This window comes from Stylophora pistillata, chromosome 5 (genome assembly GCF_964205215.1).
Source record: "Stylophora pistillata chromosome 5, jaStyPist1.2, whole genome shotgun sequence".
Lineage (NCBI taxonomy): Eukaryota > Metazoa > Cnidaria > Anthozoa > Scleractinia > Pocilloporidae > Stylophora > Stylophora pistillata.
In genome coordinates this window covers 15,616,619-15,637,923 of record NC_142523.1, presented here as the reverse complement: position 1 = coordinate 15,637,923, position 21,305 = coordinate 15,616,619, and the positions used below count along the sequence as shown (strand labels likewise).

The following is a 21,305-nucleotide window of genomic DNA, read 5'->3' as shown; positions in this document are numbered from 1 at the left end:
TGTACATTCAAACTTTTATAACAAAACCGGCCTCTTGAAATTGGGCATCCAGGTCATTTGAGCACATGCCGTAATTGACGCGACACTCTCGCAACGTCTGTAGAAGCGAGATTTTCTTTTCCCAGCAAAACTTGTGGTGCTAAAGCCCTCTAATAAGTTTTATATTGACCGTTTTAGAAATTTGAAGTCATTCTGTTATAGTCCACGTGCTGCAGAAAACATAACAGGTATTCTTCTCATTGTTTGTCTCGTTCTTTATCAGTTTATCTTTCTTTACACTTAAATCGGGCTTTGTAGACTGTATTTTAATAACAAAAGGAAGCGAAAGTTTCCCACGGTAGAACGACTCGCGAACTAAATGTGAAATAAACGACATTCCCTTGGTGGAGCACGTATTGAACACGACGCCAGGTGGAGTTTTATTTGTTCTGCTATAATGGTGACACTGATACGGGTCTATGTGCAACCGATCATGAATATTTGAGAACATAAGCCAATTTTCTTGCCTCAAGTTGTTTTTCTTTTGATGCAATTTGAACAAGTTTTATTAAAGTCTTTTTGGAAACTTCAGAAAAGAGTCTCAAAAACGCATATAGCCCGACAGCGCGTTTCAATGGGTTCAAGAATGCCAAGGAAAAGTTCATGCTTCAGGGGGATGCTTATCATTAGCTAAAACACTCTTTTCTGCGAGTTGATACTCGTTTTGTGATAGTGTTTAACAAATGTGACTGCGTTTACGTCTTAAATGCCAAGTCAGCAGTGTGCCATCTTGGCGATTTAAGTCCAAAATTAATGAAAGATCGATCGATGTATTGGCTAAAAATCAGCAAATAGAAAAAAAAATTTTTCTATTTTTTAACCAAAGCTCCGACTTTGTTAAATCATTACTTTACGCCATCGATGAAGTTAAAATTTTTGTCTGTCTAATGGACTGGAACTTATTATAAAAGAATTTTACAGAGCAAAGATTATTGTGGGTTGAAGCTTTCTACTTCTTTATGTGAAGGCAAGCGTGGTCCATGACAAATCACTAAAAGTGTTTTCTTGTTGTTCAGCGATTAACAGCCATTGACACAGTATAATGTTGAGACGAATGCTCACAGTACCTGAAAATTAGCGCATTGAGTAATTTTGAGTTAATATATGGGTGTTTATTTTTCCTTCACGTTGCACCCAACTTCGATTCCTAATGAAACTTGCTAGCTTAGGGCAAAGTGTGAAGGGAACTGAAGTAAACCAGTTATGTTAAAATTTTCGAATTACTTTCCTTCCGATCAAAAACCTAATAAATGTTTTACGCATTTATTTTCCCATGCATGAGAGACCTTGCCGCAAAAATAATCATAAATGCGTCTTTATTTCTTTTAGCTGTTTTTGTTTTCTCTGCTGTTTTAGCAGGGATGATCTCGTTTTCCCCTTTCTTTTTTGGCTCGAAATTCGAGGAAAAGGAAAAAAAAACTATTAATATTCAATTTTACCGCCTTCTAAAGGCTGGTTTTCATTAGCGTCGGAGTCGTAAGAGTGCTTAAGGCTGGTTTTCACTTGCGACGGAGTCGTAATCAGAGGCGTGGAGCGATACGATCTAGTGAAAATCAAACCGACGGAGTCGGAAGCAGAACACCGATTCTGCCTATGACTCCGTCGCTTACGATCTGGTGAAAACTGCGTTGTCGGAGTCGGAAGCGGAAGAATAAACCAAACACGACGCCCGCGAAAGTACAAATTTTGGCGCCAAAGACAACATGGCGGACGAAAAGCAACTTTGGCTCTTATTAATCATTATTTTGCGCAGGTAGAGACAATGCAGGAATAATATCGTTCGAAAAGAAAGCAATTTTGAGTTCGTGATATCTATCGACGTCGAGCAGCCTAGGAAGAGTATGCTAACCTCATCAGCGAACTACGACTTGGTGATCGTGAATCGTACTTTCGGTAGGTTCAGTTCGAGTATTTTAACTTTTAATTTCGTAATTTTACCGTCAAGCTCACACGTTTAATTTTGTTACGGATATTTGTGCATTTTGGAAAGATGGAATCGAGGATTGTGATTGGTTTATTCTTCCGCTTCCGCTTCCGACTCTGACAATACAGTTTTCACTAGATCGTAAGCGACGGAGTCATAGGCAGAATCGGTGTTCTGCTTCCGACTCCGTCGGTTTGATTTTCACTAGATCGTATCGCTCCACGCTTCTGATTACGACTCCGTCGCAAGTGAAAACCAGCCTTTAGTGACATTTGTAAAGAGCTATCTACTCAACTCATTACTTGCATAAGGGTCACGAAATTTCATCTTTCCCGTGGAAGAGGGTCAAATCTTTTGTTCTGGTTCTTGATGGATCTTGCTAACCCATTCCTTAGCATGGGTAATGAGTAGTCCGTAGGTGAAATTAAAGCTTTCAGAGTACAACATTGCGTTTGATGCTATGTATCATGATTCTACAGCGGAGCTCGCAATGCACGAGGCGAGGCCCATACTCGGTCGAAAATGGTAATCACTATAAGAATACATTGTTTTTGGACCAGGTCAGCTTTTTCCCTTTTCATCATAGTCGGAAAAAACTGACACGAAAATGATGAGAACATGTAGCAAATAACATTGTTTTTTTCTTCTAACTATCATTGTGAGTGTTCAATCTGACTTGCATTGACAAACTTGAAATATTTATCACATAAAAAGCCGCGCAAATTCCCGCTTGTCCCCCTTGAAAATTTAAAAATACTCGCTGGCGACTCGTATTTGTGAGCTCCTTTTGTTTTCTCTAGCTCATGCACTCAGTAGGCCTAGCCACAAGTTGCCGATGAATCCTAAAAAAGTTGCCGATAAAAGTGTCTAAAAGTTGCCAAAAAGTCGCTATTTTTTTCAAAAAGTTGACCAAAAGTTGCTGAATTTCCAAAAAGTTTCCAAAATTTTTCTGCTTTTCGTACCTTTTTCGGGTGTTAAAGATTACAAATTCGCACTTTGCTTCTTATCAAAATTTTATTTGTCAAAGCCCAATGATAAAATCAGAGGTTCTTTCCATTTCACTTGATCAACAAATAGTCTTTCAGAATGACATGAACAAAACATGGCTATATACACACATAATACAGTTTTCATGTGACGTGTTGCCACTATGTATTGGAATCACTGTAATTGTCCGCCATCTTGAAAAACTTGCAACGTGATGCCGCCGACCTCGTGATAAGGCATTACAAAAATCAACTCATGGGGGGGCCCTAGTTATTGTATTTTAGAATAAACTGAATAAATGTCTATCGAAAACTGACCAATGTGGCTCAAAACGTGAAGAAAGTGGCTTCAAAGAACCTCAAAAAGCCCAAAGTTGCCGAAAATTCTGAAAGTTGCCAAAATTCTAAAAAGTTGCCGAAAATCTCAAAAGTTGCCGAAAAGTTGCCGAGCAACTTGTGGCTAAGCCTAGCACTCAGTTTATTGATTCAAGAACCACTAGACGGGGACAGGAACCCGTCGATAACAACCTGAAAGAGGACAGGTGAAACAGGCTACAACCTCGTTAAAAAATAGGTCCGCAAAGCGTACATGCGTCTAGTGCGGGAATATGTTCTACCTACTAAAACTAATGTGGATGGTTGATACATGTATTTCAATTTGTATACTTGAAGAGAGTTCTGTAGAGAGTAGGTTCAATACGTTTTAATCGAAGTGCCAATAAAAGTGTTCCGTGAGGGAAGTTCACCATGAAATAAGCAGTTTTTTTTCCAGAACTAATTGTATTCTTTATCAAATTCAACTCTTTACCTGTCAGACCTTAACACGGGCATAACGCGCTAATATGTTATAGTAAACTAACTGTTTTTCTATCAACAACCATTACTTTCCTCACTGATTCAGTTAAAGGCAGTAATCTTGAAAATCAATTAGGTACCAAGGTCTCATAGCAGCTGGATAGTAGCTTGCATATTGATCTCCAGAATTTCGGTCAAAATTTAACATGAACACGAACACGAACATAATGTGCTAACCTTAGATGTAATGAAATTAAAACTTGGAGTGTACCCAATAGGTAAAGGAGTGCTGCCCAGATCAACTGTATCTAATAAGAACATAAACAATTACAATCCACTAATGAAACTATAAGTTTATTTGGCTATTCAACAATTACAGAAATTGTTCTCCTTAACCTTTTTTGTTTGGTTGGAAACAATTTGTTGATTCATTTGTCACTAAAGGTTGTGTTTTGAGGCTTTCTCGATATGTTCATTGAGCTGTGACAAGTATTAAAAAACTGAAAATATCAACAATGTTATAATGTCAAGTGGTTTAAAAAGTAAAATTATATATAATCACAACAACTCCTGGATGATAGATAAGAATTTCTCATTATTCCTTTTTAAAAGGCTCAAAAATAAGAATATATAACAAAAATAATTTTTGGATGATAAAAATGACTGTTGTAATTTCTGTTTCTGTTTCATTTGGATTTCACAATAGAGTTTTTTGCTAAAACCTAAAAAAGAAGAAAATGTAGCAACAACAAGTTCTGGATGTTAAAACTTTCCATTATTCCTGTTTCTATGTGATCTGGACATAATTTTGTTTGCTATCACACATCAGTAAGCATCTACTTCAAGAATAACTTCCACAATTTCTTGGCTCTGTTGCCCTCTGTTGGTGCCTAGATCACAGTAGATTACTCTAAATTGAAAGGAACGAAATAAACAATTAGCAAAAGCCACTTAAAGATTGTCAAAACGCTTTATGACAACGTAATATAAAAGAGAAATTCATCACAAAGATACATACGGAAAAACAAGAACTTTTTCAGGAAAATCAAAGCAAAGGCTTGGTTGCCCGAGAAAAAAACCGCCGGACCACCTAGGAGAAAAGTTACAGTACAGTTCATGAATTACATCGTGGTGTTCAACAAGATAAAGATTAGAAATGCATAATTGAGACACAAAAGTAGCTCTAAAATAGCTCTCTTGTGATAGATGGAATCCCCGACAATTCTTAAAAACTAAAGGCTGGTTTTCATTAGCGACGGAGTCGGAGTCGTAGTTGGAGTCGTAAGTGCGCTTATGACCTAGTGAAAATCGAAAAACGGAGTCGTAAGCGGAGTCATAAGCTCGACGGAATCGGAGTCGGAAGAATCAGAACGTTCCCATTTTCTTCCGATTCCGCTTATGACTCCGTCGCTTACGATCCAGTGAAAACTGCATTGTCGGAGTCGGAAGCGGAAGAATAAATCAATGACAATGCTCGATTCCAGGTCCGCGAAAGTACAAATTTTGGCGCCAAAGACAACATGGCGGACGAAGAACAACTTTGGCTCTTATTAATCATTATTTTACGCAGGAAGGGACAATACAGGAATAATATCGTTCGAAAAAGAAAGAGATTTTGGTTTCGTGATATCTATAGACGCCGAGCAGCTTAGGAAGAGTATGCTAACCTCGTCAGCGAACTACGACTTGGTGATCGTGAATTGTACTTTCGGTAGGTTTCGAGTTTTTTAACTTTTAATTTCGTAATTTTACAGTCAAGCTCACACGTTTAAATTTGTTACGGCTATTTGTGCATTTTGGAAAGATGGAATCGAGAATTGTGATTGGTTTATTCTTCCGCTTCCGCTTCCGACTCAGACAACGCAGTTTTCACTAGATCGTAAGCGACGGAGTCATAGGCAGAATCGGTGTTCTGTTTCCGACTCCGTCGGTTTGATTTCACTACATCGTATCACTCCACGCTTCTGATTACGACTCCGACTACAACTCCGTCGCAAGTGAAAACCAGCCTTTAACAACCCGATGATGTCAATGATCAACCCTTCACTTTGGAAAATTCCATTCAACTTTCAAATGAACTGCCGACGAGGTCTGGACAAATACTTCATTGGGTTTTGCGTCGTAAACTCATAATACTCCTAGCGTCAAAGTAATAGTCCGGCTATTTTCTTAGCTTATATATCGCTTGGGCCGTGAACAATTCGTATGAATATATGTTTATCATGACAAATTTTTATTACACCTAACCTCTCCGTATGATTCCAAAAATAGTATACAACAATAACCGTGGGAACTAGGCAGCTAGAAACCATGGGGGGAGCATTTTGGGCGTTTCCGCGCGCTTTAGAATGGGTTTGCGTGTTTCTTGTCAAGTTCGCTAATGGCTGACTTATATTAAACAAGAAGCGTAAAGACTTCACGCGCTCTGAAGTTGTATTTTTGTTACGGTCGAGTAGAGGAGGAGTAGATGACAATGGCGGAACGTTGGTTGCGTTGTGTCTCAAAGGAAATATTCAAATCAAACGCTTAGCGTGTTTTCAAAAAGTTAAATAACACGGTGATATAATAAAATATACGTTTTGCTGTAGTTATGGCTTTTTAAATATATTTTTTTGAATTTTTTTCAATTATTGGACGTATGCCGCGGAAAAGATTAGTCTCCTTTCTAATAGGTATTTGATGAAATGATGTGAATTTGACTGCGTAATGACGTCATAGTAACAAAACTGAGATATTTTGATTTAATCTCACTCGTGATCACTCGTGGTCACTCGTAAGTACTTTTAGACCCTATCTCAGATCGGATCCACTGTTTCACGGCCCTGGTGTGAATCGAATGTAGATTTATAATTTTACGGCCTCAGAGCACAAAATTTAAAGTCAAATATCATACAACATTTAAAGGACAACCAACCAAGTCCTCATCAGGCAACCAAAGCCGAGGGTTAGGTTGTTCGGCATTTACCATAAGAACAACCTGGATTTTTTTTTTTCGATTGGAAATGCGGCGCTGTCTTTGAAGACAGCAGTCATCGAATACTCGAAGGCATCTTTCAAAGCCTTTAATTTAGCCAAATTTGTTCCAACTTCGAAAACTGTGGAATACTGAAATACGCATTCGGAGGAAATTCATTATATAGTTAGAATAGAAGACTGCTTCACTTACCTAGTTCACCATCCACGCGTGGGTTTGTCAACGCACAACGTCGAAAGCTAACATCACGTATCCATCGACTTGTTTTCTTCTCGTTTCCGAATTCCATTGGTCCCTACTATTCCTCGCCCTTTTTTTTTATGGGATTCGTCGTAGTTTCTTCGTTTCCGACTTCTCGCGATTATAAATCGATTTCTTACACTTTTTTTGGTTAACATTTTCTTTCTCTGTCATGTCAACCATCACAAAATGTATACTTCAGCGTGCTCTTACTGGTATGACGTCATAAGTTGTGCAGTAAATGGTTTGAACCCGGGGGTAACATGTGAAGGTGTAGTCTGATCGTCCGGGTGAGTGTAGTCCTGGGAAGGACTGTTGTCGGTGGTAGTGACTGACGTTTCGACAACCTGTGCGGAAGTCATCATCAGAGTCAAGTGAATGATTGTTGTCAGTAGAATGTTCTTATTCCAGTTCGTGTGAAATGATCGGTTGATTTTGCCGTGATGTTATTGGCTGTAAGACTCAAGTGACGTAAGTCGGTCGTGATTGGTCTGTTTCGGTCTGTCGGTAAAGCTAGGTTGTTCTTTTTCGGTCGTTTGTGATGTTTATGTCGTGAATGAGTCGTTTGAGTCGTTTGTATGGGGTGGGACTACCCGCCCCATACAAACGACTCATTCACGACATAAACATCACAAACGACCGAAAAAGAACAACCTAGCTTTACCGACAGACCGAAACAGACCAATCACGACCGACTTACGTCACTTGAGTCTTACAGCCAATAACATCACGGTAAAATCAACCGATCATTTCACACGAACTGGAATAAGAACATTCTACTGACAACAATCATTCACTTGACTCTGATGATGACTTCCGCACAGGTTGTCGAAACGTCAGTCACTGCCACCGACAACAGTCCTTCTCAGGACTACACTCACCCGGACGATCAGACTACACCTTCACGTCATAAGTTGTGTTATATGAAGTATTTTTCGAAATTTTTTGCACTCTTTCATAGGTGTTTTCGCGCTAAAGCACTAGACACCAAAAATTGTTTCAAAGCTCAAAAAATCCCGGTGAACAACCAAAAAATATAAGTTTTCTGGGCAATTAAACAATTTTGACGTTTTTTAGCTTGATGAATTACCCACTATCGTCCGCAACCTTCTCCATCGAAAGGTCACCTGGTCAGAAATAGAAGCACCATATAGTCTGATCAAAGGACAGGAGACTGGTGCCTAGTATACAATTTGATTATTGGCATGTGAACACAGGCCGGCGTCTCCTCTTATACAACCAAACTTCAAGTATAAGCCGCAGCACTGAACGACTTTAATGGAAGAGAAACTCAAAAGGCGTAACGTAAATGTAAACGTAACTTTGAAATTAACTCATGCGCGCAATGGACGGAGTTTTGATACAAAGGGCCCAAAAGGCTCTACTTTTACCTTTGAGTATCTTCATAATAAATAGCAGAATTTCTACTCATTGCTAAAAAATTTGGCCTGCACCTAATTGGGGTCAAATTCTCAATCATGATATTTGACACTGTTATAGGAGCTACCTAGTAATATACACATCTTGAAATGCCAGTTTTCAGCTAAATTTATGGGTGGCATCGTTATTTGCGATCCGTTTTAAACCCATACATTTTTCTTGTTCCTTCCCGGTATATTAATAGCATTTCTTTGAGCTCGTTCTAGTCTCTTCCAGTGGAAATTAGATTGTTGGTAATTTTTGCGGCACAAAATTGACTCCAAATATCAAGGGATGGCAACTGACTCGTGAAAACGAATTACCCTTTAAAGAAACCTCGCTTGTTTGACTACTGATTTCACTGAACAAGCTGATGTTAACCCTTTTCGCTCATGTAGCTCTCCCTCGCGAATAAACTTCGTGTATTATTTCTCCTTAGTTTCTCAACACACATTTTTAAGTAGACAACTGATGAGAATTACAAAAATGATCACATAGATTTATGGTACTGATAGATTAGAAGTAAAGCGACTCGAGATGTCTGTAAGGAAAATCGACTTTTAGGTCTTGCATTAAATGTCAAAGGGTTAACATCATTTTATATGCTGACCACCCAGCACCCTTGTGATACATTTTAAGAAGCTAAGATGGTTTCCTTTTTATGAACAAGGTAAAATTAACAAATGTGCTATTTTTTAAGAGCATGTAAATGGCTCTCTTCCGAACTATCTCAATGAACACTTAACAATTAATACGTATGATGCACGATCCTCCGCAGTAGATAGCGCTATTTATGCAATAGCGAAAATCAGATCTGAAAAAAAATCAGGCCTTTACGGGATTCGAACCACTGACCTCTGCGATACTAATGCAGCGCTCTACCAATTGAGCTAACTTAACAATTAATAATTCACAACATAACAGAAGCACGTGGTATGCTTGCTATAATTCCATCAGTCCTTATTATGAGCGTGAGACTGAAAGAGGCCGTTCTTTTGCTATATCAGCAACAAGACTTTGGAATAATGTGCCACTAAATATCAGAAAATCAGACTCCGTTAAGTCCTTAAAAACTCATTTATTTAAAACGATCTTCGAAGCGAAGCAACATTTAGGCCATTTTAGGATTTAACTTTTATATCTATTTATATCTATATTTTACGCAAGTTTTTAACCCTTTTCCAGCTGGCGAAAAACCTTATAATTTGGCCATATAAAACTTAAGCTCGCTTTGTTTGTCGTTATATGAATTATCCCTTACAATACTTGCGGTTTTGAGACACCGTGGGTTCAGACTTTGGGGTCAGGTGACCTAGATCATCCGCTCGTGTTTGGATGCCTTCAAATCGATTCGTTCTCTCGCGTTTATAAGTGTTTTTCGAGCCATTTTCCCTCTACAGAAGCCCTCAGGACAGCATCATTAAGCTGGAATGTGGGTAGAGGCAAGCCTTTGAAAGAAAACAGAGGTGAGAGGTGGTTTCATGTAGACTGGACCGCCAAAATGCTTTCATGCAAGGTTGGCGAGTTCACAAGTGAAGTCGTGTCTCTGGCCCATCTGTGGATGGCTACCAGGACCTACCAAGGCTTAATTTTTGGGCCAGTTTTGAGTGGCAAAAGTCTCGATCGATAAGATATTTTGCTGGTAGGACTGGGTGGCCCGACACGATTCTATTAATTTGTTAAAATGGAAATGTGAGGTGTTGCCTTCTCGAGTTGTGGTGGAATTTCCCAGAATTCTTTTCGGTCATAAACGAGGCAAAGATTGTGTTTGCGACACTAGCTTTCGTCAAAAGGAAGAACAAGGGCTAGCGGATAAAGTGAGAAGGCATTTTCCAGCCAAACAGCAAGATCTGGCCCTAAGGTGTGTTTTGAATGAAAACTTTTGATTTCTTGAGCAAGTTTTGATATTAAAAGATCGACACTTTTTCAGTGTTGCTCTTGGAGCAGAATGCTAGATTTTTGGGATTTGTTGTTATATGAACGGTTCACTGCAATGGAAATCGGGAATCATTGTGGGTGTTTTAGGCTGCAATAGGTGTCACATCAAACAGCCTTGCAATGTACACACTTACATAATGTTGTCTCTTAATTTCAACAAGAAACAAATAACAACAGTAAATAATTAGATATATGGTTTAAAATTGTAAATAATTTTATCATTATTATTATTAAATGAAGCGGGCCAATTTTTATCATAATTTTTGTAAATACTTTTATTGATTATAGTGAATAAAGGTTTTACATAACTATATAAAAAAAGTAATAGTAGTAATTACTACCATGTATGTGTGGCTTGCTAGAAGAGGGTTAATGTTATTGTAATTCAACTATTCGCGTCTCTCGTAAATTTAAGTTTTAAATTTTTATTATATTGTATTTATATTCATAGTTTGTAATTTTATTTTCCGAGGGCCACAAGTTTATTAGCCTTTGGCTAGAAAGTGTTAACCCTCTTTAAATAAAATATTTATTATTATTATTGTTATTACGGAGCAGTCCGACCAATTAGTGTTCTTCGAAGCTGATGACACAAATGCAGTCTTATTGATTGATGCCTCTAATGCCTTTAACGCCTTAAACAGATCTGCATCACTACACAATATTAGAGTATTATGTCCTCCAATGGCAATATACGCTATTAATACTTACAGACAACCTGCGCGGCTTTTTGTTATCGGTGGTCAAGAATTGGAATCTGTTAAAGGCACCACACAAGGGGATCCACTGGCAAGAAGTCTGTACGCTATCAGTCTCCAGTCACTCATCACACAACTACAAGTTTCTAGCGCAACTAAGCAGTGTTGGTTCGTTGACGATGCTGCTGGAAGTGGTTCACTTCTTGAGGTTAGAAAGTGGTGGGTGGAATGTGCTCTCTTAAAGTGGACCTCGACTAGGCTACTTTCCGAATGCCAAAAAGTGTTGGCTAATCACCAAGCCGGAGAAAGGAAGTGCTGCAAAGGCACTGTTTGCTGACACTGAAATCAACGTGACGTCTGAAGGACACAAGCACCTTGGTGCCGTTTTAGGATCTAGAGCCTTCTTAGAAGAATACATCGGAGACAAAGCAGAAGACTGGGTTAACCAAGTTACTAAGCTTGCGGAATTCGCCGTTTCCCAACCTCAGGCATGCTATGCTGCATTCACTGTAGGACTGCGTCATCGTTGAACCTACTTCTTAAGAACACTACCTGATATAAGTGATCTACTTGAGCCAATTGAGAATGCTACAGCAAATGTTTTAATTCCTGCCATTACAGATCATCAAATTAATGAAGAAGAGCGCAACCTATTTGCTCTCCCAGTGCGTTGGGCGGACTTGGTATCGCAAACACTGTAAAATTGGCATCTCAAGAGTATGAAGTCTCGGTAACTGTTACTGGACCACTGACTCAGCGTATCATACATCAAGATCACCACACTCCAGATGAAGCAGATAACAATGCTGCAAAGTCCCAGGCAATAGCTACTAAGAAACGTGAGGCCCTGAAAGAATCTGAAGTGAGGGTAAAAAACATGTTAACACCGAACTCGCTCAAAGTGAAAGAACAAGCATCAGAAAGAGGTGCCCCCAGTTGGCTAACTGTCATCCCGTTAAAAGACCAAGGATACGATTGTGATTTACAAGGACAGAATATAGCAGACCAAGAATCCAAGTAACCACATACAAGAGCAGTGCGTATCGTTAAGACGAACTCGACAAGAACTTCTGACTACGAAATGAACAGAGTTTAATATTGACAGAGGTCAATGTTCCATAGACGAATAGCGCGTGCTAAGGCGAAGGTAGAATTCATCTACGTGCTGTAGGCTTATCCGCAAATCGTATGATGTAAACCGTATGCCGGTTCGAACTGAAATACAATATCGTAGTCAGAAGTTCTTGTCGAGTTCGTCTTAACGATACGCACTGCTCTTGTATGTGACTACTTGGATTCTTGGTCTGCTATATTCTGTCCTTGTAAATCACAATCGTATCCTTGGTCTTTTAAAATAGAAGCTAACGTGACTAGCGTATTGAAGTGTAAAGATAAAATAATATAAACGAAGAAACTAACACTAACATTCGCAATAACGTCCGTAACACGAAAGCATAGAATAATCCATACTTACACTGATCTCAGGGAAGAAAGGAAGAAACGATTAATAAGCTACATGGTATGCGACTTGAACGGTAGTTTAGGGCAAAATAACCCTATATTGGAGATATGGGCCTAATCAAGCGCGATTTCGAGATACGAACTAACTAACCGATTTAATAACGATAGGCTATTGTTAGGCGATAAAAGGAAACCTAACTGGAACGACTAACAACAGAGAACTCAAGAAATAAGCCTAAGAAAAGACAAGGAATAGATTACTCACTTTGGTTTGCACAAGCACTGAACTTGACTGGTAGAGTAGATGAGTAACAGTGTAGAGAAACTATGGCCCAATGCCGAGTAGAAGGTGATGCAGTGAAATCTACACCTGAACAATTAACTAATCTAACTGAGTAAAACCTCGTGGTTATAACTATCCAAAGAGCACGTACGCGAAACCTAGCGGTAATAACAATTTCCCTAACGGACATAGCAGTTGGGGGATGATTAAGCCCAGTGGCTTAAGTAAGTAAGTAAGTAAGGCCTTGTTTGAAAGTGACAATTACTTGATAATATCTACGATGTAGAAGGTTCTAGCGACAGGATCTGGATTAGCATCACGTTTGAAACCTAACAACGATCCCAATAAAGGAGAATTTAGAGATGCCCTTAAGCTGAGATATAATTGGGAATTCTCTGACATCCCAAACCGGTGCGTCTGTGGTGACATCTTTGACGTGGACCATGCGATGACCTGCAGAAATGGCGGATTTGTGATACAACGCCACAATGAGATCAGAGACCTGGAGGCGGCACTGCTTAGCACCGTATGTAAAGATGTGGAAATCGAGCCTCCCCTGCATACTTCCCAAGATACTCGTCTTGATGTTCTAGCCAGAGGTTTTTGGGAGCGACAGAAGTCTGCATACTTTGATGTCCGGGTATTCCACCCTTATGCTGACTCCTATCGTGAGAAGACATCCGAGCAAGTCTTTAAACAGCACGAAAATGAGAAGAAACGAAAGTATGCCTGTAGAGTATTGGAAATAAAGCAAGGATCCTTTACACCCCTGACCGTTAGTACCACCGGAGGGATGGGCACTAAATGCAAAATTTACCATAAACGCTTAGCTGAACTCATATTCATTAAGAAATGTGAAACATACTCTACCACTATGTCCTGGATTAGAGCCAAAATCTCTTTTGCGTTCTTGCGATGCGCCCTCTTGTGCTTAAGAGGTACAAGAAAGAAGAGAAAAACATTTGAGACACTCGCTACAGATTTTTTTAATTGACAATGCTATGGCAAATATAGGCTAGACATTTTTAAAATTTGTTTTTACAGTTTTTTAGAGTAAGAGTGTCATTTCCCTTCTCATATATTTTTTTAATGTAATTTACAAGGATAATTTTGATGCACGTTTTTGTTTAATTCTTTCAATACGAACTAATAGTTGCTTTCGCGATTTTTATATGTAGGTCATTTTTGTTATCAAAGTTAGTTTGGGTCTGATACGAGTCTGATCCTAGAGAACCAAATTTAATAGATGTATTCCGTGTCAACTAATTTGGAAATGTACGAGAGGAAAAACCATTACCCACGCAAAGTTGTTGTAATGTTTTAAGTTTTGAAATAAAATTATTATTATAAAAAATATTATTATTGTTATTATCATTATTATTATTATTAGTAGTAGTAGTAGTAGTAGTAGTAGTAGTAGTAGTAGTAGTATAACATAAGTAATCATTATTATTATTTTTACTATGTAGCTGACTGTACGATCCTAACCTCGTTCTCAGGGTCTCTCATCTTCCCGCCCCCTTCTCTCAGTACTCCAGGGGGCGGAAAGATGAGAGACCCTGGGAGCGAGGTTCGCACGATCCTTGCAACTCTCAAAAAAGGAAAGAAAAAAGAAAGAAGGTAAAAAATATGGGGAGAAGGAGCATTCAAAAAGCGCCACAGGCTCCAAACCAAGGATCCACTTAACACATAGAAATTGATATTTCATCATATCTTTGGATAAAATAGATAACTATGAAACGCTTTCAGGGCGATCCAGGCGCAAAGCCCTCGATATTTAGAAAGTTCTTTTTATGGATTTTATTATTCGAGTGCATCCTTCTAATTTGTTTTCAGGTTGTGTCCTGTGAACAGGTCCTCATTACTACGCTGAAGGACGCGCGTGATTTCGCGCGTGATTTCGCGCGCGGAAAGATTTGAGACGAGTCAGTGAGAGGTTTGCCGGTAGTCGGATGAGGTTGAGCATGATATAGTTTCCTTTTGCGAAAATATTTTCCCGCGGACATTATCTGTTCCAAGGTGTGAACAGTTTTCCTAGAGCGAAGCTTGAGGAAAAGTGTTTAATTTTATTTACCTTTTCGATAACATGTCACATAACTTCCTTTTTTTTAACTAATTTTGCGGCGACAGCTCAGTTCTTGCGTGACCATGCTGATCGAGGTGGCTCTTTCTTGTTTTTCAGTAATTTGCTGGAAAACTTAAGTGCACATTATCGAAATAGCTAAAAATGGGGTGTTTGAGTAATATACGGGGCTCTTATGGCCCTTCAGCCAATTATAGAAGACTATTTTGTTCCGCGCGGTACAACTGAACCAATCAGGCTGTATTGGAAGATGATTGGTTGATTTGTACTACGAGTTACAAAATACCCTTCCCTGATTGTTGTTGTGCCATATGAGCCTCTTATACTAATTATTTGTCGTTTATTCTCCTAATAACAAGATAGTGTCATGGAATTGCCATTATTTGTTTGGATTAAATCGTCAATTAAAAAAAGGAACTTTATTTGTTTATTTATTTCCTAAGGAGTATCTTGTTACCTATAAAGATGTTTTTTAAGGTCCCAGGAAAACATAACTCAAACCTTTCACGAGTTGTAAGATCCCTTTTTGAGCCAGATGGTCACAGATGGGTCATAAGGCCAGGGGAACAGCAGAAGCATAAAAAAAAAAAACGCCAATAACAAAAGAAAAGGCGTAACTATTTATAACTTACATCCGTGTGTTTGTAAAACCACCATGCAAGTGATTAAAGAGGAAGATAAATCCTAAAGGAAATGGCAAGGACACATAGAAGAAACTCACTTTATTGGCATAAAGTTGTTAAATATCCTGCGGGAATTTATTATGGTGAACGGATCGTTTTGGGAAGACATTCTTCAATAATTCCGATCTCCTAGAGGATCGCTCATAAAGTGTTGAGAGAGCATCGATCGCATTTCATCGTTAACTACAACAATGTCTTCCAAAATTTCTAGATCATGCCGCCATCATGTTAAACATTGCCGGTTATTATGAACGTCATGCAAGAGATTTTATTTGTGCCGAAGCCTTTGTTCAAAAATTTGGTGCTAAGTCTTGTAGTCTCTGATGTTGGAGTTTGTTTATTTGGTCAACCATTTCAGACTATTTTTCTGATCAAGTGGTTACCGCTGGACAATCCTAGCTGCAAAATTTACCGCCGCGTGTGTAACATGATATTTATCAGATACAATGAAATATATGAAGTTCATATATTTTGAACTGCGGTATTAGATACATATGGTGCACGATCCTCGCAGTAGATAGCGCTATTTAAGCAATAGCGAAAATCAGACCTGAAAAAAATCAGGCCTGTACGGGATTCGAACCACTGACCTCTGCGATACTAGTGCAGCGCTCTACCAATTGAGCTAACAAGCCAACTGGGAGCAGGCCGTTAAGTTGATTCGTAATAAACCCGTGAAAGTGATAAATCAGATACAATGAAATATTTGAAGTTCATATAGTTTGAACTGCGGTATTAGATACATATGGTGCACGATCCTCGCAGTAGATAGCGCTATTTAAGCAATAGCGAAAATCAGACCTGAAAAAAAATCTGCTCCCAGTTGGCTTGTTAGCTCAATTGGTAGAGCGCTGCACTGGTATCGCAGAGGTCAGTGGTTCGAATCCCGTACAGGCCTGATTTTTTTCAGGTCTGATTTTCGCTATTGCTTAAAGAGCGCTATCTACTGCGAGGATCGTGCACCATATGTACATGATATTTATCTTCGGCTATTATAAAAGCCGTCTAATCTGCAATTTAAAAATGCGATCGAACATCTTAACCGCCACCATCTGTCGAGATACCTCACTGGCTCACAAAGTTTTTCAGTTGTCATTGGCTTGCACCTTTTAAGGTGACAACTGAAAAAAAATGAAATCCACTTCTCATGGTATGATGTCCTTTTTAAGAACACCATACTTTGAGAAGTGGATTTCATTTTGTGAAACTTCATCTCTTTTGGGAGGAGAGGCAACATCTTTTATTAGTGAGTTGATACCATGAACAAACAGTGTTGTAACGAGTCTTCGCAATTTTTTTCCGATATACTGAACTTAAAGATCTTCGTTCCATTTTTATCGCCAACTGTATCTTCAACAATGTTCTAACTTGCACCACCATCAAGTTGAATACCGCCATACAACTGAATCTACGCCATACATAAGACTTCTGAGGAGGATCCAGGATTTTGAGAAGGGGGTTCGGAGAAATGAGCCGCCGAAGGCGGACCCATCTAGGAGGTTCCGGTGATTAGGTAGATTACATTTTTGGATTTGCAGCCAACTGTCTGCGTGATGGGATACTTCCTGTCTGTGCTAGTGCTAGTGAAACAATTCGTTTCCTTCAAATAATTTTGACAAAGATCGCATTTGGATTTACACTTAAAGCAACCCCGCTGATTATCTGGGGTGCAATGTTATTGACGAGGCTTACTGCTCAAGATTTCTTTAATGTTTTTAGTTCTACGAAAAGCTGGGATGATATACCCTACCGGAAAAATTGTTTTAAGAGATGGTGAATCATAAATAAGATGCTTGTGCTTACTGATAATTTTTCCAATGCTGGGTAGGCGGGGATTGAAATCAAGCACCAGTGGAAAGATTTGTTTGGACTTCTTGGGTTGAGGAGGGAGCAATGTTTTTCTGGGGATGGACTGGGCTTTCTCAAATTGTTGTGAAACCAAACTAGGGTTATAACCTCGGTTATGTAAATAGCCCTGATACTCAGAGGAGCGCTTATCAAACGCCTCATCGGTGGAACAGTTCCTTCGAAGTCTGCTAGCAACTCCATTAGTGCTGAGAAAGCCCGCAAGAGAAAAGTTCGCTTCTTCTTCTGTTCCATTACGGAGACGGTTTATTAATGCCAAAAATACTTCATTTGAATGCTGAAAATATAAAAAACCGGTTCATCATTATATGATTATAATCAATGCTTGAGTATAAAATTGTTTTGTTAATCAACGTATAACATGACCAATCAGAACGAGCTTACACTGCTGTAAACAAGTTAGAAACACCTGCCTGCCGTATGAAACCCTCATCCTGTGAGTTGGCAACTTTAATCACTTTCTAGAATTATAACAGTTTATTAAGTCAGAAGAGAAAACGTTGCCAAGTCCAAACCTGGAAAAATTCATCAATACTTTGCCAACAAACTTCCACAAAATGGTAAGCAGTTACTAAAAGCCTACATCTCAAAGACAGTTGATATTGTGTCTAAAGCGACAAATCTTAGTGGGATAAGCGAAATCGCTATGTCGTTATGAAACGCAGATTGTACATGATTTCCATATGCGAACATAACCGTGAACGACACGCTGTCGGTCATGATTAATTTCATGCACCTTTGAATTTCAACAAACTTGAAAAATGTTTGATATATCTACCAAGTTTCTTTCGCATGAAAAACTGTTTAAAAAAAGAGCGGTTTTAACTTTGTTCTTCCAATGCCGCCGGGAATACCTGATTTATTATATTCGGCTTCTTCAAATTCAGGATAAATTATTCAATAAAAGTGATTGACGCCTTGCTAGAGTGATTAACGCAAAATGAAATTAAAGAAGTGCGAAATTAACCCATAAAGCTTTTCTACTGCACTAAGTGTAGATTAATAATTATGTAAAGATTTCCTAGGGGAAAACAGAAACACGGTTAACTTTCAGGACAAATTAAACTTACTGTCCCCCATGCTAGTTCAGGCGATCTCGAGGGGGATTTGCACCCGGTTATGCCTGAGGGGTACCACGTAGACGCAAAGGTCCTCCATGGTCGAAGGATTTTTGTACTACAAAATTAACCTTATTCCCTCCCCTCCCCACCAAGGCTCTGCAGTATTCTACCTCTTTAGAAGTAATTTTTCCATGCTCACCCCTTTTAACTCTGTTAGCGACGTCTGATCCCCCTCCGTCCCCCCTGAAAACATGTGATCCCCCTTAAATCCTCACCCCTCTCCCAGTCAATAAGTAATTTTATAGTCTCGTGTCCAGACCTTTCCCGGTCAACCGGTTGTAAGTAGCGTTGCTCCCTTATCAGCAGCCGATTGGATATTAGCTGGTCCGTTGCGATTGTTGATAATATCATTGCTGTGCGACAAGATTGCGCCATCAAACCTAATTTGAACTCTTTAATGATCCTATTCCAGCGTGATCACAGAATGGCATTGCACTCAGTAATAATTCTCTTCACCTTGGCATGCATTGCAAACCTTTCTGAACAGAGCTGTGGCGAACAAAAATCATCCGAGATGCATTTCGTCCTGATGGGGCATGCATATAATTCAAGCCAGGTCGCAGATTACCCGTCATGCCTGAAGATTTGTATGAGGGAAGCAAACTGTGTCAGTTTTAACTTCAACTTCTACACCCAAACATGTGAATTAAACAACAAGATAAAAGCGACAGCGCCTGGTAGTTTTAAAGCCATCGATTACAGCGTGTACACAGAAATGCTCAAATAAGCAGTTGATATTATAAAGTGACACTCGACTGTTGTAACAAGATAAATTTCTTAAGGACATAAGCGAAGAAATCGTAATTATTTTGTAGCGTAGAGCAATTCTCGATTTAAAGTCGAAATTAGTATGGGACGGCAGTAGTTTCCGTTCACTACTCTCTATGATTGGTCTACGAAACTTGTGATAGTTTGTGAGTAGGTCCTCGTTATTCAGAGCAGTGTTTCCTCGCCCGCAAGTATGATGTCATGAATTTTCGTGGAACCAATGGCACTCATTCGTGTTTTTGCTTTTCTTTCTTCAATTGCGATAATGGGGCAGAAGTCAAATTAATTGTTTTCTCCAAAAATGGTCATTTTCATGCTTGTGTGCGTCCTTGATTTTCACACGAAGAAAGCATCAAACTTGTCGAACATTTGGAGGTGATAATCTTCAATCTGACTCCATATTTTTAAAGCATGAAAGTAAAACAAAGTGCAATAGTGATCAGCACTGTAAGTAGCGGAGGAGTGATAAACGAGTCGGAGGCTTGGGTTGGGTAGCGACCCAACTCACTCTCTTGTTTATTACACTTGCGCCGTTTCATATTTCGCTTCGTTTTACTCTCTATGGCAAAGGTCCATCGTTAAGAGAATATGAACTGAGAGAACCTCTCACCAATACATGCCCCTCTTCCAATGATAATTTTTTTAAATCTAATTTTAGTGCGCGTTCCTGTTGCGCGACTAATTTGAGAACAACGGTGGATTGTTAGCGGTTCTGTGGCGAAATGTGATGTGTGATGTTTGACGGCCTACGGTTTGTAGTTTGTGGTGTTCCCTTTATAATGGCATTTTTCGGTCAAGACGATACAAACACAAGCTGAGAAAGCGTAACCTCTGAGCGTTACTCTCGAAGCTTGAGTTTTTCTTCCCCTGTATTCCACAAGTTAGGGTGCGTGAAAGATGAGAGGGTTTGATTGAAAGAATTGAATATCTTGTAATGGCTGATTCAGGTAAATTACCTCCAGGGTCATCGATTAAGCGGGATTGGCGCAACATAACTGATAACTGGCATAACACATAACATAGTTCATATTCTCTTGCCATCAGGCAATGTTCACTAGAGGTACCAGCTCATTTTCAAAAAGGCTTTTGATTCAGTGTGGCTTGATGGTCTCTTTTACAAACTACTGCAAAACAATATAGGTGGAAAATTCTAATTCAACAATCTGTACCGCTCAAAATCAAAATGTTCAATAAGACTGACGACAAAAGAACAGAATTCTTCAGTTACAGTAAAGGTGTACGGCAAGGTTGTATCCTTATATTCCCCAGTACTTTTTAACCTCTACTTAAACGACATTCCACTTCTGTTGGACCGCGATGATACAGACCCAATAATTCTACCCAATGGAACCCGCTTAAATTCCTTATTATACGCTGATGATTTGGTTCTCATTTCGAAATCAGCAGACGGTCTCCAAAATGCTCTTTCTACTCTTGAAAACTTTTGTAATGAATGGTTACTATCTCAGGGACTCGTGTGTGCTTCAATAAATATATCTTATTAGACGTTTTGTTGTGTAGTATCGCTGAGTATTTTTACGAGTTGTGTCGTAAAAAATACAGTTAACGAGTAAAAATACTCAGCGATACTACACAACAAAACGTATGATAAGTTATTTATCATCTAACGCGCCAAACTGTTATTTCAGTGCGGGCGAATTTCGCGGATGTATTTATTTACGGGGAGTGCGTGACAGAAGTATGCGAAGCGGAACGGAATTGGCGCATTGTCGTGTTGCTGTTTCTTCAATAAATGAAGAAATTTCCAGGTCGTCTAGCTGTTTTTCTTCGTTCGATTCATCAAATAAACTTGGATGTATGTTTGCCAGCCATTCTGACTCTTCGTCGTCGGAAAGATGATTCAAATTGTCCGCCATTTTTTTTTTCGTAACTACAATTCAACTCTTCGCTTGCGCGATGCGAGGAAACCTGTTTAACCGGTACTCTAGAGTACAAATACAGCGCGCTATTTGTACTCGTCTATGGCGTTATTTGTACTCTGCGAAGCTAAGTGTAGTTGAATGATA

The 21,305-nt window shown here is 39.1% G+C and overlaps 2 long non-coding RNA genes across 2 annotated transcripts; one reads left to right on the top strand and one right to left on the bottom strand.

Annotated features, from left to right (window-relative positions):
• Positions 1-4,079: 4,079 nt before the first annotated feature.
• On the bottom strand, positions 4,080-7,165 carry LOC148730513 (uncharacterized). Its single transcript, XR_016002125.1, has 3 exons — positions 6,911-7,165; positions 4,763-4,834; positions 4,080-4,654 (listed from the first exon to the last, which is right to left on the bottom strand). It is a non-coding gene; the product is annotated as an uncharacterized LOC148730513 (long non-coding RNA).
• Positions 7,166-16,665: 9,500 nt separating this feature from the next.
• On the top strand, positions 16,666-21,110 carry LOC111324249 (uncharacterized). Its single transcript, XR_002694249.2, has 2 exons — positions 16,666-17,949; positions 18,923-21,110. It is a non-coding gene; the product is annotated as an uncharacterized LOC111324249 (long non-coding RNA).
• The last annotated feature ends 195 nt before the right edge of the window (positions 21,111-21,305 follow it).